General features: G+C 39.6%; 1 pseudogene; it reads right to left on the reverse strand.

The window, feature by feature from the left end:
• Positions 1 to 4,178: 4,178 nt before the first annotated feature.
• LOC120089146 lies at positions 4,179 to 11,961 on the reverse strand (annotated as a pseudogene).
• Between the last annotated feature and the right edge of the window lie 5,326 nt (positions 11,962 to 17,287).

Here is a 17,287-nt window from a genome sequence, read left to right on the forward strand (position 1 = left end):
ATCCAACCGAGAGAGTAGGTCTTCAATGTATTTGGCTTGAGTTAGGAGAAAACCAGAGCTAACACGAGAAGCTTGGATCCCTAGGAAGTAGCTGATGGGGCCAAGATCTTTAAGAGCAAATTTTATGTCCAGCTGAGCAATGATGTTGTTGATGAGTTGTTGACTATTGCCTGTAATGATCACATCAACATATACTAACATGAGAACAATGTCTGAGCTTTTCTGATATATGAACAAGGAGGTGTCGGCACGACTACTTGTGAAACCCTATAAATATAAAGTGTCTTTGAGTATGGTGTTCCAAGCTCGGGGGGCTTGCTTTAGCTTATAAATAGCTTGGCGCAGCTTGCACACATGATTAGGCATGGACTGATTAACATATTCTGGAGGTTGGGACATGTCTACATCTTTTTCTAGATTGCCATTGAGAAATGCGTTGTTGAAATTAAGTTGCCGAATGTGCCATTCATAAGAGACAGCAAGAGTTAGGATTACTCTGATGGTAGAGGCTTTGACCACGTGGCTGAAAGTTTCAAAAAAATCTATGCCAGGATTTTGATGAAATCCCTTCGCTATAAGTCAGGCCTTGTACCTTTAGATGGATCCATCTGAATTCCTCTTGATTCTGAACACCTACCAGCAGCCAACAATGGTTTTATGAAATGGAGCTGGTACTAAGTCCCAAGTATGTTTTCTAGCAAGAGCTTGGACTTCAAGATCTATGGCATTTTTTCAAGCTAGAGTGGCCAAGGCATTAGCAACTTGTGTAGGTTCAGTGAGGGTGCAGTCGCGGTTTGGAGCTTTTATCAACTAGATTTTTGGCTTGAATATTCCAGCCTTGGCACGGGTTATCATAGGATGGTCAGGGGGTGGAGGGGGTGGATAGGAAGTTAGGCCATCGGGAGATGATGGATTGGAGCAGTTGGTAGAGGAGGGGGTGGAGGGACTGGACAGTGGCAACAAAGATGATATGTGAGGTAGAGGGGAGGGGTATGGTCGGACTTAAGATGGAGATGTTGATTTGGACAATGATGGTGTAGAGGGAGCAGGCTATTGTAAGTCTGATGTATGATTGGGAAGGCTTATGTCTTGACTATTAATTAGGATTGGAAGATGTATGGTAGATGGAAAATTTGGAGGACTAGTTTGTGGAGGTGGGGAATAGTGAGGTTGGTCATTCCATGGTGGTGGTGGATAAGTAAGAGAGGTTTGAGCATTAGGTTTAGGCTCCATTGATTCAGCTACAAAACCTGAAACATAGGGAAAGAAATTTTCATCAAATTTAACATGCCGTGATATTATAATTTTTCCCGATTGAGTGAGACACTTGTGGCATTTATGAACCGAACTAGGGCCTAAGTACACACATATTTCTGATTTGTACTAAAACTTTTGTGTATTATATGGCCTTAGGTATGTGTAGCAAGCACATCCAAAAATTCTTAGTTCTGAAAAATTCAACTGTTTGTGAAGGAGTTTTTCAATTGGAGACTTTCCTTTTAGAATCTGTGAGGGTAGGCCATTGATGATAAAAGTGGAGGCCATGAAGGCATCCCATAAAAAACGTAAAGGCATGAAGGCTTGGGCTACTAGAGTTAAACCCATTTCAACAATGTGTCTATGTCTTCTTTCGGCCCTGCCATTTTGTGCAGATGTATAAAGGCAAGACAACCTTGATTTGATTCCTAGAGTATTACATAGTTGGTGTACTCTTTTAAATACTCCTCCATTAGCTGGTTGAAAGCTTTTATAGTAGTTCCAAACTGATTTTTCACCATATTAAAAAAGTGAGAGAAGGTAGCAAAAGTGTCACTTTTAAACTTTAAAGGATATATCAGAGCAAATCTACCAAAGTCATCAAGGAAGTGAACATAGTAATGATAACCATCAGATGACATTTCTGGTGCAAGACCCCATAAATCAGATTGTACTAGATCAAAGGGTGAGGATGCATGTGATAAGGAGTTTGAAAAGGGGAGGGCATGAGACTTGTCATACTTGCATGCTTCACAGAAAATAAAAGCTTCATTGACTTTCACTGGCAGTTTATACATTTTAACTACATCATTCATGACTTTTAAAGAGGGATGTCCAAGTCGTCTATGCAAAATTTCCTTAGATAGAATAACATTGACACTACTACTTTGAGCAACAACAGAGCAAGCCATTATTTTACCATCCTTTGTTAAGCAGGGACCATTTGAGTTCACTATACTGTCAGTGGCTCTCGTTGCCTTCAGTCCTGTCTCTTATACACATCTAGATGTGTATAAGAGACAGATTTTACCATCCTTTGTTAAGCAGGGACCATTTGAGTTCACTATACTGTCAGTGGCTCTCGTTGCCTTCAGTCTATATAGTCCTTCATTGAGTTCCCCCTTCAGCACCACCTTGCCCGTATGGATATCCTTAACAAAACAACAGTCATCATGAAATTCAATAATCATCTTGTTATCCTTAGCTAATTTAGAGACACTAACTAGATTCTTTGCTATTTCAGGTACACATAAAACGTTTTCCAAGTTTACCAAGCCACTGTTTGTCACTAATGAGCAAGAACCAATGTGAGAAATAGGAAGAGTACTTCCATTACATACTGTCATTTTTTCAGTACCTTCATATTCAGATGAGTATGTCATGTTGTTTGGATCACTGGTAACATGATTAAAGGCTCTACTGTCCATGTACCATCTGGGATCAGCAACAGACTCAGGGGTGGCCATGAAAGGATTATTGGTCTGGGCTGCCATCAGGGCTTGATTGATTGGTGGGTGTTGGCCATCAAACATTTGCCTTGGAGCTTGATTTCTATTGTTTTGTGGTATATTCTAATTGGAAGTGAAGTTTATGTTAATCAGTTTGTAGTAGGTAAGGGCAGTGTGGCCTTGTTTGAAGCAAATTTGGCAAGCAGATATGTTGTTATTGGTACCATTCCAGCGACCCCTGCCTCGACCATGCCCATTCCCTCTTTTCCACTGATTTGAAATGGAGGACGAGTGTTGGAGTTATTCTGCTTCTTGTTTCCATTGTGAGGCTGATTGTTGTTGTGACTTGCGGTAAAATTAACAGAGGAGGAAGCACTTTCCAAGGAGGCTGCCTTGCTTGTGTTCTGTAGCTCAAGCCGTTTTTCAAAGCTCAGCAGCTCCGAATGTAGATCTACCCATTTTGTTTCTACTCTCCCTTGAATCGTTGCTACAATGGGGTTATATTCTTCATCTAGCCCTATCAATACTTGTGATACCAGTGACTGAAGTGAAATCGGATTTCCAGCAAGTTCTAAGTTATCAGCATGATTTTTCATTGTTCGAAGATAGTCACTCATTTTCATTGAACCTTTTCAAGTAGTTTGGAATACATGGTGAAGATAATCTCCCTCAGCTCAGGAATGAATTCCAAAGAGCTCCTGGATTGCACTCCACAGACTCTGAGCACTCTCATGTCCTATTACTTGTGTTGCAACCTCTACAGTCATGGAGTTATACAGCCACCCTAAAAGAAGTTGATTAGTGGCAATCCAGAATTGATACAAGGGACTTACCATGGAAGCTTGACCAGAAGATGAGCTAGAGGATCCCGACATTCCTTCTGGTTGTTTATCAGCCTGCACAACAGCTCCATAGATTGGGTTTGTGACCGATTCATTTTCTCCTTGCTCAGTCATCATCGGGGGACACACATCTTCACCAGTCAGATGTCCTTCCAACCGGTAGCTTCTCAGGATAGGTAGGGCAAGGTTCTTTCAGAGAAGGAAGTTGTCGCAGTCTAGCTTGATCATGGTGATCTGGCTGAGGAGCTGGTTCAGCGGTGGCTACCGTAAGTAGGGCTGATGAAGGGGCTGCTACCGTTGAAAGAATTTAAGGAGGCATTAGCCATAGGCTCTGATACCAAGTCAAATAGACAGCTTATTTAGTATGAGACAGAGAGTAGCCTGGAGGAATTACGTCTTTTGTATATTTCCAATGAATGAATTTGCAGGTATCTAGGTATACATTTATACAAGGAAGATGAAGAGCCAATGGGCTGCATAAAAGACAAAAATACAAAACTAATTACAGGACCACAACTTACAGCTGTAAATTGCAACAGTCGGGTAGAGAGGAATGTTAGGCTGATAATTGTTGGTTGTTGGGCTGAAGAACTGTTGGGCTGTGTTTCTTCTTCATAAAGAATAATTTGTATCATTTCAATGGATTCCAGCCTTGAGGAAGCCTCCACTTCCTATGCCAATATATAGACACTCTTGACCATAAAGGGAACCCAAAATTGTAGTCGAGGGGTTGATCCACAAGTTCTCCAACTATCAATGGCAACCAAATATACCTCGAGTCTCTAAGATCGGCAGGGTTCCATCGATCAACAATGAAAACAAATAAGTTGGGATATGAAGGTAGGGGAAGAACGAATGTGCTCTGAGACAAGAATGTAGCCAGTTGAAACAACTTGTTTCCTCCTATACATGGGTTTCCCATTGTCTCCCATGGACCCATTGTCAACGCTGCTACGTTGCTAGTCCCTCGTTCGGTGCCCATCCCATGCACCCTGATGTTATCATGTAGTAAGTTCCTTGGTGTTTCTCAATATTGGTGCTTCTAAATGTTGGCCAATGAGAATCCTTCTCGCTACACTGATCATGTCAAGATAATCTTTTGAAAGAAGTCCTACATGAAGCTCACTATTTTCTTCGGAAGAGTAAATGAGATAGGCTGTGCCATCATCATCTTTGAAGATTGTCATGTCTCTACTGTCAAATCCATGAGGTCTTTTGCTATAGAGATAATGGAATGGACCTGTTGGGTAATCACTGATGGTACCACCAACAGAAGCCTTTGTATAGTTCACATTATCAATATGTGTCCACATTACATATTTTCCAGTATTTGAATTGTCGATTACTTTTGGCCTCTCGAGCACATTCGATTTGTGAAGATTGTGAGTCTCATCTGTTTCTGCTATCAAAATAATGCCTTCATTTTTCCGGGTCCACAAGTCTTTGGAAGAGTAGCAACCAACTCCTATAATGTCAATCTAATCGTAAGAACGTCGAGATGTTAGATGTTATAACGTAGTTCTGAAGGCTACGTTGCTCATGCAGAGAATAAATTATTGAAGTGAAAAAGATAAGACGACAACAGAAATTAGTATTGAAATATTAAAACAAAGAACCTGAATTACATGATGAACAAAAGACAGTGGAAAATGTGAGAAATTTAAAGCTGGTGGCATAGGTCTAAAGAAGAACGGTCAAGAACACGAGAATATCTTCCTCTCTGTATTTCTATCATAACTCAAAAGGACTCGACAATAGAGTTCAATGATTACAATGGAAATCAATGCAAACATCAAAACAAGCACAAAACGCAGAGAACACAAAAGAAAACCATAAGTCTCGGCTATTCGAGAGATCCACCTCTCCTCTAGTGCTTTTTCACTCCCAAAACATTCACCTTTTTTCCACAGATCCCCAAAACCCTACTATAAGCCCTCCAAAGCCAAAGGACGGATTACAACCTAGGGGACAAAGGGATAAGGCATCCCTTTTCCCAAAGGAAGGATTACAAAAAGACCTTTCAATTGAAAATTAAAATGGAGTCTATGGAATAATTACTAAAAAGCCTATGCTGAGCACTCCAAGTAGAGGCAATAAGCTATACAAAATAACAAAAGAAAGAAAAAGAAGACTTCTAATCATAAAAAGAAGCAATAATTGACTTTAGACGTTGCTATAATAGAAAAGATACTATTGTTAATACTAAAAAATGAAAGAAACAAACAAATGTGGAAAAAAGACTGCAGTACTAATCAAAGTCTGTTGTTTCCATATAAGATCATGGAGATGCACGCCATCAGTTTATGCAATAGTGTTGAAAATAGCTTGTTAACCTAGGGGCTTTTTTTGTAATTTCTTATGCACCTAGGGTTTCCCATTGTCTTTCTATTTGATCCGTTCTCATTGTCTATTTATTGTGTCGAAAATAAATCTCTATCGTGTTTCTTTCTCCCTAGACTCCATTTTAATTTTCAATTGAAAGGTCTTTGGAAGAGTAGCAACCAACTCCTATAATGTCAATCTTTCTAGGGTTTTCCACGTAAATTGTGTGTTCTTTCTCTATTCTCTTTCTAATCATGGTATCAGAGAAACGTGACGAAACCCTAGCCGTTATCGACGAGAATCAACCACAGTCTTCTTCAGCAGTCTCAGTGGGAATCAGTGGAGCCACAAATGTCGATATCACAGTAGCAATTCAGGCAGCTTTCGAGCGATACCTTCAAGTCGTGCTACCTCAACTGATTCCAGTTGTCGTTCTTTAGCAGCTATCAACCAATTTTTATCCTAGATCGAAGCCAAGCCCAACCGTTTGATTTTAGCAGTTGTTCGATGGCCAGCCGACCCTTCCATCCCAGATTGGAGTGTCGACTAATGATCGGAGCCAACAGGTCGCGCCGCGTTCAGCCAATGATCGATACCAAGAGTTCGCGGTGGGTCCTTCCCATTCGCAGCTCCCGCTCATGCCAAGCCCAACCGACAATCAATACTAGGAGTTTGCGGTTGGTTCACTTTGGTCGCAGCTTCCGTTCATGACAGCTCTAGCCAGCGGGCGTTCGCAGCTCCCGTTCATGACAACACCAGCCGATGATCAAAGGCGGGTCCTCGCGGTTGACTATTTTCAATCTCAGTCATCCGTGAAACCATCTTTCCCCGTTGAACAAAAAATTCCAGTCACACCAAGCAGTAGCAGTGCAACCCATTGCCCTAATGAGATTCAATGTCGTTTCACCTATCTTCGACAGTAAATTGCAGACTTCGGAATAGTTCTTGGCACGAACCCACAAACAATTCAACCAGAATTCTCCGCCAACCTACTGATCTATTCTGAGAATTTCGTAAACTCTTTCTATATTTTACCCAATACGAATTATTTGTCTGGGTCGATGGGAAATTCTGCAGGGTTCATCATTGAAGAAAATTTGAATGGCCATAATTATTTCTTCTGGTCTCAATCAACCAGAATGGTTTTGGAGGGACAACATAAATTTGCATACTTGACGGGAGAGATACCAAAACCTGAACCTGGAGATCCTCAAGAACTTATCTGAAAAGGAGAAGACTCTTTGTTACAATCAGTTCTTGTTAACAGCATGGAACCCCAAATTGGCAGACCATTACTTTATACTGCAACCGCCAAAGATATTTGGGATGCTGTGCAGAAACTTTACTAAAAAAGGAAGAATGCGTCTTGATTGTACACTCTACGCAAGCAGGTCCATGATTGCAAACAAAGGACCATGGATGTAATGTCCTACTTCAATAAACTGTCCTTGTTATGGCAAGAGATGAACCTGTGTTGAGAAATCGTCTGGAATTATGCACAAGACATGGCTTAGTATTTAAAGATTGAGGAAGCTGATTGTGTCTATGACTTCTTAGCTGGGTTAAACTCTAAATTCGATGTTGTTTGAAGTCAAATATTGGGCCAACGCCCTATACCCTCCCTCATGGAGGTATGTTTGAAAATACGGGTGAAAGAGGACAGACCGAGTGCTATGAACAATCCAATTATCACTTCAATTGATACTACTGCTTTTGCTACAAAGTCGTCCGGTTCTGACGGCGATAAGAAACCCCCTTCTGTCTGTAAGCACTGCAAATAGTCATGGCATACAAAAGACCAGTGTTAGAAGCTACATGGAAGTGCGCTAGTGAGTGACTCGACAAATGAGAATCCTCAGCATCAACCTCCGACTGATAGTAAAAACAATTTAAGTGCAGTTGGGGTCAGTGCTATTGCGCAGTCAGGTATGGTTCAGTCTTTTGGCCTTATTGGTATTAATGGTAAAAAAAACCCTGGATTGTTGACTGGGCTACAGATCATCTTACTAGCTCATCTGATCAATTCATTTCATACTGTCCGAGCGCTGGTAATGAACGGATTAAAATTGTAGATGGGTCGTTTGCTTCTGTTGCAGGGAAAGGCCATCTCTCTCTATTCGAGGGATTAGTGTTGCATGATGTGTTACATGTTCCTAAGATCTCGTATAATTTATTGTCTGTCAGTAAAATTACAAGAGATCTGAGTTGTTAGGTAGTTTTTTTCACCCGACTCTGTTTTATTTCAGGATCTAAGCTCGGGGACGACGATTAGCACTGTCTGGCACAATAGGAGACTCTACTTCCTGACTAATGATACTTCCTCTAGGGATGATTATAGGACCAATTTCATTTCTTTAAATTTTTCTACTTCTGAGACTGATTTTATGCTGTGGCACTTTCGCCTAGGGCATCCGAATTTTCAATACATGAAGTATCTATTTCCTCATTTATTTCGCAGTATTAATATATCTTTTTTAAATTGTGATGTTTGTATTCGGGCCAAACAGAGTCGTGTCTCCTTTCATTCTCAGCCTTACAAACCATCTAGACCCTTCACCCTAGTTCACAGTGACATCTGGGGTCACTCGCCAACTACCACCTCCAGAGATAGACGCTGGTTTGTCACCTTTATAGACGACCACACTCGGCTTACTTGTGTCTTTCTTCACACTGATAAGTCCGAGGTTTCATCGGTATTCCAACAATTTTATACCACTGTGGAAACTCAATTTAATGTGAAAATTGGAATTCTGAGAAGTGACAATGGGCGAGAGTTTTTCAATGCCTCATTCTGAGACTTCCTTGCTTCTATGAGGATTATCCACCAAAGCTCGTGTGCTTACACCCCTTAATAGAATGGATTAGTCGAGCGGAAAAATCGTCATTTAATGGAAGTCACCAGTTCCTTGATGTTTTCCACCTCCCTTCCATCCTACCTATGGGGGGATGCTATTCTTACTATCGTCCACCTAATCAATCGCATGCCTTCTCGCGTCCTTAACTTTCACAATCCATTGGATTGTTTTAAAGAGTCATATCCAACCACTCGCTTGATCTCAGATGTACTATTCTGGGTATTTTTTTGTGTTTCATTTGTTCATTCCCATGGTTCGAATCGCACGAAATTTACCCCTCGTGCTCAAAAGTGTGTCTTTGTTGGGTATCCTCTACACCAACGTGGGTATAAATGTTACCACCCGTATTCTTGCAAATATTTTGTTTCCATGGATATTAACTTTCTTGAGGATCAACCATTCTTCCCCTTTAGTCATCTTCAGGAGGAGAATCCTAGTGAAGAGACTAACTGGTCCACATATGCAGTTCCCTTAAAAGTCATTTATTATTCCTAAACATGTCGGTCATGTTCTTCCTACCAACCAGGTCCCATGGATAACATACTATAGGAAGAATCTCAGGAAGGAAACAACGCTACCTGTCATATCTTCGGCTCCAGTCCATGAGTCAGACCTAGCATCAGGTTCAGGTACGTGTATTCTTGAAACTAATGATATTGGTATTTGTGCTGAGACTGATAATTGTAGAGAGAAAAAAGGCAAAAAAGGTGCTGACAGTACCGCAAAGAAAACCATGACAGATGGAGAGACAACTGAAAATAATAGTGGTAAGGAAACAATCAAAGAAAATGAAAGTGGTACTAGAGAAGATGATGATGTGGAGGGTACCTCTGAAGGTGAATCCCCTGTTGAGCAGGCAACCAATCACAGTGGGAAACTTGACAGGATGGAAAGTCGTGATGCATCTCTTGATCTCTCTATAGCCCTAAGAAAAGGCACTCGATCATGTATGAAGTACTCTATGCATAGTTACATGACGTAAGTAACCTGTCACTCGAGTTCAAGGCTCTTACTACCAACCTAGATACAGAATGGTACCGAGTAGCATACATGTTGCGATGGAAACTCCTGAATGGAAGGCTGCATTTATGGAAGAAATGAGGGCACTTGAGAAAAACGGAACATAGGATCAAGTGGTTCTTCCCAAAGGACACAAGACGATTGAGTGCAAATGGGTTTTTACTATAAAGTATAGTATGATGGAACAATTGACCTATACAAGGCCAGGCTGGTTGCCAAAGGCTTTACTCAAACCTTTGGAGTGGATTACTCTTAGACATTCTCCCTCGTGGCCCAGCTTAATAGTATCTAAGTGTTGTTGTCAGTTACTGTGAACAAGGATTGGCCTCTTCATCAACTGGATGTAAAGAATGTGTTCCTCAATGGGGAACTTGAAGAGAAAGTCTATATGAGTCCTCCCCCCGGTTTCGAAAGTCAGTTCAAACACCGGGTGTGCAGACTAAGAAAGTCTCTATATGGGTTGAAACAGTCCCCAAGAGCTTAGTTTGATAGATTCACCACTTTTTTCAAAGCACAAAGGTATACTCAAGGGCACTCAGATCACATACTGTTTACAAAGAAGTCAACTTCAAGGAAGATTGCAGTTCTCATTGTTTATTTTGATGATATTATTCTATCTGGTGACGATGATGCTGAGATTATGAGACTTAAAGAAAAACGGGCCGAAGAGTTAGAGACTAAAGACCTTGGGAATTTGACATATTTCCCCAGAATGGAAGTGACTCGGTCAAAAGAAGGTATTTCAGTGTGTCAACGAAAGTACACTCTTGACTTACTCAAAGGGACAGGTATGACTAGGTGTAACGTATTGACACCTCAGTAGAGTATAATTCAAAACTTAGTAATACAGATAACAGAGTCCCTGTCAACAAAGAAAGGTGTCAGCGGTTGGTTGAGAAGTTGATCTACTTATCTCACACGAAACCTGATATATCTTATGTAGTAAGCATTGTCAGTCAGTTTATGCAGGCTCCCTTTGAGGAACATATGACAGTTGTTGAGCGTATTCTACGATATATGAAGGGAACTTTTGGTAAGGGCTTAATGTTCAAAAATTTCGATAAACGGTGCATTGAAGCTTACACCGATTATGATTGGACAAGGTCTATTGTTGATAGAAAGTCGACATCTGGATATTGCACTTTTGTCTAGGATAATCTGGTTAGAGAAGTAAAAAACAGGGAGTTATAGCCAGAAGTAACGCTAAAGCTTAATATAGGGCCATGAGTTTAAGGATATGTGAAGAAATCTTGTTGATGAAAGTGTTGTCAGATCTTCACCAAGATAGTGAGCTTCTGATGAAACTGTTTTGCGACAATAAATTAACAATAAGTATTGCAAATAATCTAGTTCAGCATAATATTCCTTCAAGTTAGCAAGTTGCAGATGTACTCACAAAGGGGTTACTCAGACAAAGCTTTGATTATTGTGTTAGCAAGTTGGGCCTTATTGATATCTACGCCCCAACTTGAGGGGGAGTGTTGAAAATAGCTTGTTAATCTAGGGGTTTTTTGTAATTTCTTATGCACCTAGGGTTTCCCATTGTCTATTTATTTTATTTGTTCCCTTGTATTCTGTGTATCAGAATAATAATAAACTGTGTGTTCTTTCTCTGTTACCCATGGAAGCATCAGACTAGCATAATAGAAAATGGAGGTCCAGAAAGACAGAGTATAGCTTTTACCCGTGCAGCTCCCTTTTTGTGTGCATGGTAGGTGGGGCCATCTTTGTACCCTAAATACCAATAGTATGTTTCAGATCTTTCAGAGCTTGAATGGGATTCCCTTCAGTATCTAACCAAACTCTCCCTAGATAATAGAACATACTATCATTTCCTATGATCATTGGATTAATGGAAGTTTTATGATCAAGAAAGAACTTGTGCCTAAGTTGTGAAACTTCATCAAGAAATTCATTAATTAGTGGATTCGTTCTCTTTGGTCTTCGCTTCAATGAACATGGAGATCTCTTATGGGGAGGGGAATTTGAATGTTTTCTTCTTCCACCTCTTGAATTCCTTGTACCTTAAGATGATGACATATTCTTATTTGGATACCCTGACCTATCTTATCCTTGCGACTTATAAGAGAATATAAATCAGCAAAGAATACACCCCAATAGACTCCCGATTACCATGGATATCAAAAATTTACTCCCTGCATCGCAATTTAAAGTAGTTTATTTCCTGTATTTTTTCCTCATCTCCATCTTCTCGTCCTTTATCTCCTAGATAATTAAGAATTTAAGTTAGTAAAACCTGAATGTTCTCAAAGTTCGACGACAAATATTTCAATAATGGAAGGTATAAATTGATATACTAACAAAGGTTCAATGTTTAAATTTATACCATTATTAGTTTGAGGCTTACATTGTTACAAGCCCTAAAGTAGATTCCTATAATGAGGGGTGTAAATTGATACACTAACGAAAGTTCAAGGTTTAAAATTATACAATTATTAGTTTAGGGCTTACATTATTACAAACCCTAAAGTTTAGGGGTATAAATTGATATATTCCTACTTATCCAATTCAAAACGAAAATAGTATAATTGCACAATGATCACAATGATCACAATTGTCCTAGAGAAATGGAAAAAGTAAAACAAATGAAGAAGCCAAGTGCAACATTGTTACCATTCTAGCATCGTTGTAAGTTGAGACAGAATTTCTAATCCGAGATGTAGTCCTTGTTAGGGTTGATGCCCTAAAGTCTCATGTCCTGTAGTTTGTAAACAGTTTGTATGAACGCTTGTGATGTACAATATATGATATTTACTCCACTTCTTGATTTTGCTCATATGGATGTTTTATTTGCTTTACCACAAACCAATAAACTAAAATCCCTGGTTTTCTTTATGTAACTTAAGCATGTATGTGGTGACATGTAAGTGGATCATGACTTAAGTGATAACCAAAATGGTTTATAGTATATGGATATAGGAGAGAAACCTTATTCTGGTAACGGTATGGATGCGGCCCTCTTTGTGGAATAGTTACAAGTTTTGTGACTTGTCACTGATGGTCTGATCCTGGTCATTCATATAGGGGACATGCAAGCGGGGGCATCCTATACAAAATGTTTGTATAAGACCTGACCACGAAGTGTTAACATCTTGTTATATAACTCCATTCATGAGAGAGACTTTACTTCACTAGGATGACCATAGATAACATGACCTCAATCCTGAGTGAGTTGGGAACTCCTACCATTGAGGGCAGTCCTTTAATTTGCCGGTGTGTGGGAGTGCGCCAGGCCGCGTGCTCAATCTACCACTTTGGGGATTCATCTGATTTGGGAGCTGCGAACTCAGCTACACAAGATGGAATTTCACTTCTTCCTGAGCAAGGACAAGTAGCAATAGATAGCTCCCTTAAAAAGCTTGATTTCAGGGGATTGAACGATGTGGCACCCACACACCTTCTCATGGCCCGAGAGGTGTTCACACCATAGTTGCGGATATTGTTGTATTGTTCATAGAGGGATTCAGTGGTCTTAAGGAGTGAGAGATGTAAGGGCAAAATGGAAATTGTCCCAGTTGTTTATACTTACCAGGCATCTTGAAGGGTTACGTACTCATGATTGGTTTATATCCGATGGAGACAACAGAAATATATCTATGATAAGAAGAGTTCAGCTGTCGGTCTTTAGTGGAATGCCTGTCAGTTAACGGATGGTGGATCTCGTAGCTAAAGAGTTTAGCCAGCTATTCACGTATCGTGGAGCTTCGAGTCGTAGGTCCATAAGGACCCCTTGGTAGCTTGGATACAAGTTGAGAATAAGTTTTTGGGTCAATTTGGAATGTTCAAATTGACCAGAGAGAGTTCGATTATATATGATATAATTGAAATGGTTAATTATATATGATATGATTGACTTAATGTATGAGATACATTATTTTGGAGGAAATTGGATATAAATATTATTTATATCAAGTAGAGGAGAAAACACTATAGTTGATATATGATATCAAACTATAGGTTATGAATATAATATGATTATATTTATTATTTTATTAATTGGACGGTTATGAGATAATTGACCACCGTTTTCTTGGAATTCGTGTATGAGTCGAAAGTTCAATTCAGTTCTTGTAACTGAAGAATAAAAATGAAAATAGTTTTCATTTTTGCACAAGAGACACGCATAATCGCTCACGTGTATTAGCCTTCTATCGCTTAGTGTTGAGAGTCTATACGATAGTGCTCGCTTACTAAACGATTGCACACCCGCGCTTTCCTAAACGATCGCCTGCGATATCCTAAACGATCGCTTACCTTTACTAGACGATCAGTTAGAGCCTGAGTGTATCTAAACGATCGCTTTGCTTTTATTACACGGTTGTGTACCCTGCACTAAACGATCAAGCATCCGACTATACGATAGTCTTTTCATTCTCCCACTTGCTTGATCGTAGTACATGATAGCCTTTCCTCCTCCCCTCTACCAATTCCATTAAAGCCCACCCTTTGGATTCTCACTCCAAGAATACTAAGGGCTCTGAATAGTGGTGTCGTCTCCGTTTGCTGTTATTTGTGCGAAGCTATCCGTGTAGATGATTAAGGTGTTGCTGGACACTTACTTGTTGAACTAGCGAAAGGAGTTCATTCGTGGAGGGAGCGAGAGTTCACGTGAAGAAAAGTCTTCAACTGGTATAATCTCTTAGTCTCTTGTATTTTATTCTTTAAGCATGCTAGTAATTTAGCGTTATCAATGCATATTTGTTTTTTCGAATGTATATGTGGAAATTTTGTCACAATGAATTGGAAGATCCGCTTCCCCTCATAGGTACTCTTGTATAAGAGTTCCTTCAATTGGTATCGGAGTCAAGTTTTTGATATTCCAATTTCATTGATGCAAAGAATTGCATATACATATTCTGTGGCTACAGCATGTCTACTCTCTGTTTTAATTGTTAAATCGTTTGTGGATATGTGGATTAATGGAGTTTTCTAGGATGAAACCTTGGTTTGTTAAATTCTTTTACATTTCCAGTTAATTGTAAAGGCCCTTGCGTTTTTGGGCATGATTAATTTCTATTGAGTATGTAATTTCAAAATTAGTTTGAGTTTTGAGTCATTCATGAAGAAGTTCGGAGCAAAGGTTGTTGTTCTTCGAGGAAGAAGATGACTAAGCATCGGTCGGGTTGTGTAGATGATCAGGTAGATGATCGCTGAGTATCAGATGCTCAGGTAATCGTTTAACGCAAAGCCGGCACAACTAAAGACATATATAGCTCAACAACGCCTCAATCGCTTAGTTACTGACTATACGAATCGCGGAGTAAAAGGAGGGGTAAATCGTTTACTTTTTGCGTGTTAAGTGATCGTCTAGACGATCAGGCTTCGCAAGACTCGTTGTCGCTCTAAGCGATCGTTTAGTCTTTTTCATGCTATTGTCTAGTGTGCGCTAATGATCGTTACTGTTGTCACGCTGATCAGATGATTAATGATGATCTATGCTATGTAAAAAATGAGCGATACTACTACAGATATGCCGTTAATTTGGATTGTTTCACTAGTATGCCAATGCGTTGTCACAAGTTTCTTTAATATGGAAACCAAGTGTAATTCCACCGAAGTTTCTCGGTAGTGAATCGCGAAGTCGAACACAGGGTACTGTTTTAGGTTATTGTGGTATGTTCTTGATATATGGCGACCAGGTTTTTCAATCTTTAAAAAGGGTAGTTTGTTGTACAAAGTATGTAAAATAGTAGTAAAGTAAATGAAAGCAATAAAGAATGCGAATAAGAAAGAATAAATATACGTAAATCTAGAGAGCTAGATGATACAAGATAACAAGCTTCATGATACAAAGGATGTTTGGGGTCAAGGCTGCTTTAAAGGTTTTTATGCAAAGAGTGGAAATGCGGCAGTAAGTCTTATGAACAGAATAGAAAGAGAAAGAATCATAATATAAACAACGCAAGTCCTCAATTGCGCTGAGGCTATAAATAAGGTTTCGCTCTTCCCTTGGCGTACCCTTTCAGCTGATCGGTCACACTCCCACATGTCTGTGGTGAACGAGACTAACGTAATGACCGCAAGGTTGCTTCCATGTCTGGAATACTACTCGTTTTAAGGTTAACGCATTCTTCTAATCTTCTCTCAAATAGGATCAGAAGGCATCTTCACTTTGCTCTCACAAGGTGAAGATAGGCCGTCCTAGCATGCCTTAGCTAAACGCATTTTTATATCTCTAACCCAAAGATTAAGTACTTGTTTAATTCATATAACTATCAGGGAATTAAGAAAACATCATGGAGAAGTGATTAACGGGTGACGGAAAATAGACAGAGGAAATGGAATAGGAAACTATGCGAAACATTTAATATATCTATTAAGCGTTTGGAATTACATGTTTGTGACTGAAGAGATAAAAAGAGAAAGTGAATACAAATGATAAAGCGATAGAACATATACAAACAGTGCAACGTCTTTGGCACCAATTCATGGAGATCGCTTGCAAGATTGGATGGATTGATGATAAGGATGCGCTTTCCTCTCAGAGCTTGATCAAACCATAGTAGGGATCTATGCACAGAGCTTCAGAACGGGTATTTGGTAGGTTAGATCTTAAACTCACCTCTCGGCCTTGTCTTGTATTCTTCCCGGATCTCTTTACTTAAGCACTCGACTCAGCCTTTTCTCTCAACACTTTAGCAACAATTAGCACTGTATCAAGTAACATAAGTTTTCTCTAAAATCTATGGGGTATTTATAGGTGCAGGTCTTTGACTCCGGCCTTGTGGTCCCCACTGATTGTTATGGTAATCCCGAAGATGGAGGAATAATTATTCCTTCTGTTATGCAATCAGACCGTTAATTATGCACTACCGTTAGTTGTACACGTGTCTCAATCCTCCGCTTTTGCGTTGCTCAGCTGCATCTTTCGATCGTGAGTTCGCATGCAGTGTTGATTTTATTACCGTATGCGGTTGAAAGTTAGCTCTGGATCGACTGTCGCATTATGCCGTCATTGTGGTAATCGTCTTTTCATTGTTGATTGACGAGCGCAATGTGACAGAGATACGTTGATAAGCTTTTCATGAGCCTTGAGCGCAAGCGGTGACTTGATTTCCTGCAAAACAGAGTAAAATTCGGCTTGTCTTCCATCTTTATGGTGTTCGTGGATGTAATTGCAATCATTTATAATTATTGTAATTCTAAGCTAATTTTCATACAATCGGCACATATTCACTAACTTTTGGCTGTAATATCTAGATAAGGTGGCTTAAATAACTTGTATTTTTACAAGTTATTACACCCCCAAATTTAGATATATGCTTGTCCTCAACATATCTTCTACTCAGGTAATCATGCTCAATTCCTATCCTATATTTTTGCGACGATTGGTTGCTCTGAATGTTACATTTAGGCACATTACTCGATATTGCAAGTTCCTTCTATCCTTGCTAATTCCTAGCAAGCCCTACTTTATTCTTCTATATAATAAAATTCTGCTCAAAGATGCTTTTCTAGTTTTCAAAATAGAATGTTTATCTCTTTTTTGTCAAAAAAACTTGATGTATCTATATGCGGTGAG

Source organism: Benincasa hispida, chromosome 10 (genome assembly GCF_009727055.1).
Source record: "Benincasa hispida cultivar B227 chromosome 10, ASM972705v1, whole genome shotgun sequence".
Lineage (NCBI taxonomy): Eukaryota > Viridiplantae > Streptophyta > Magnoliopsida > Cucurbitales > Cucurbitaceae > Benincasa > Benincasa hispida.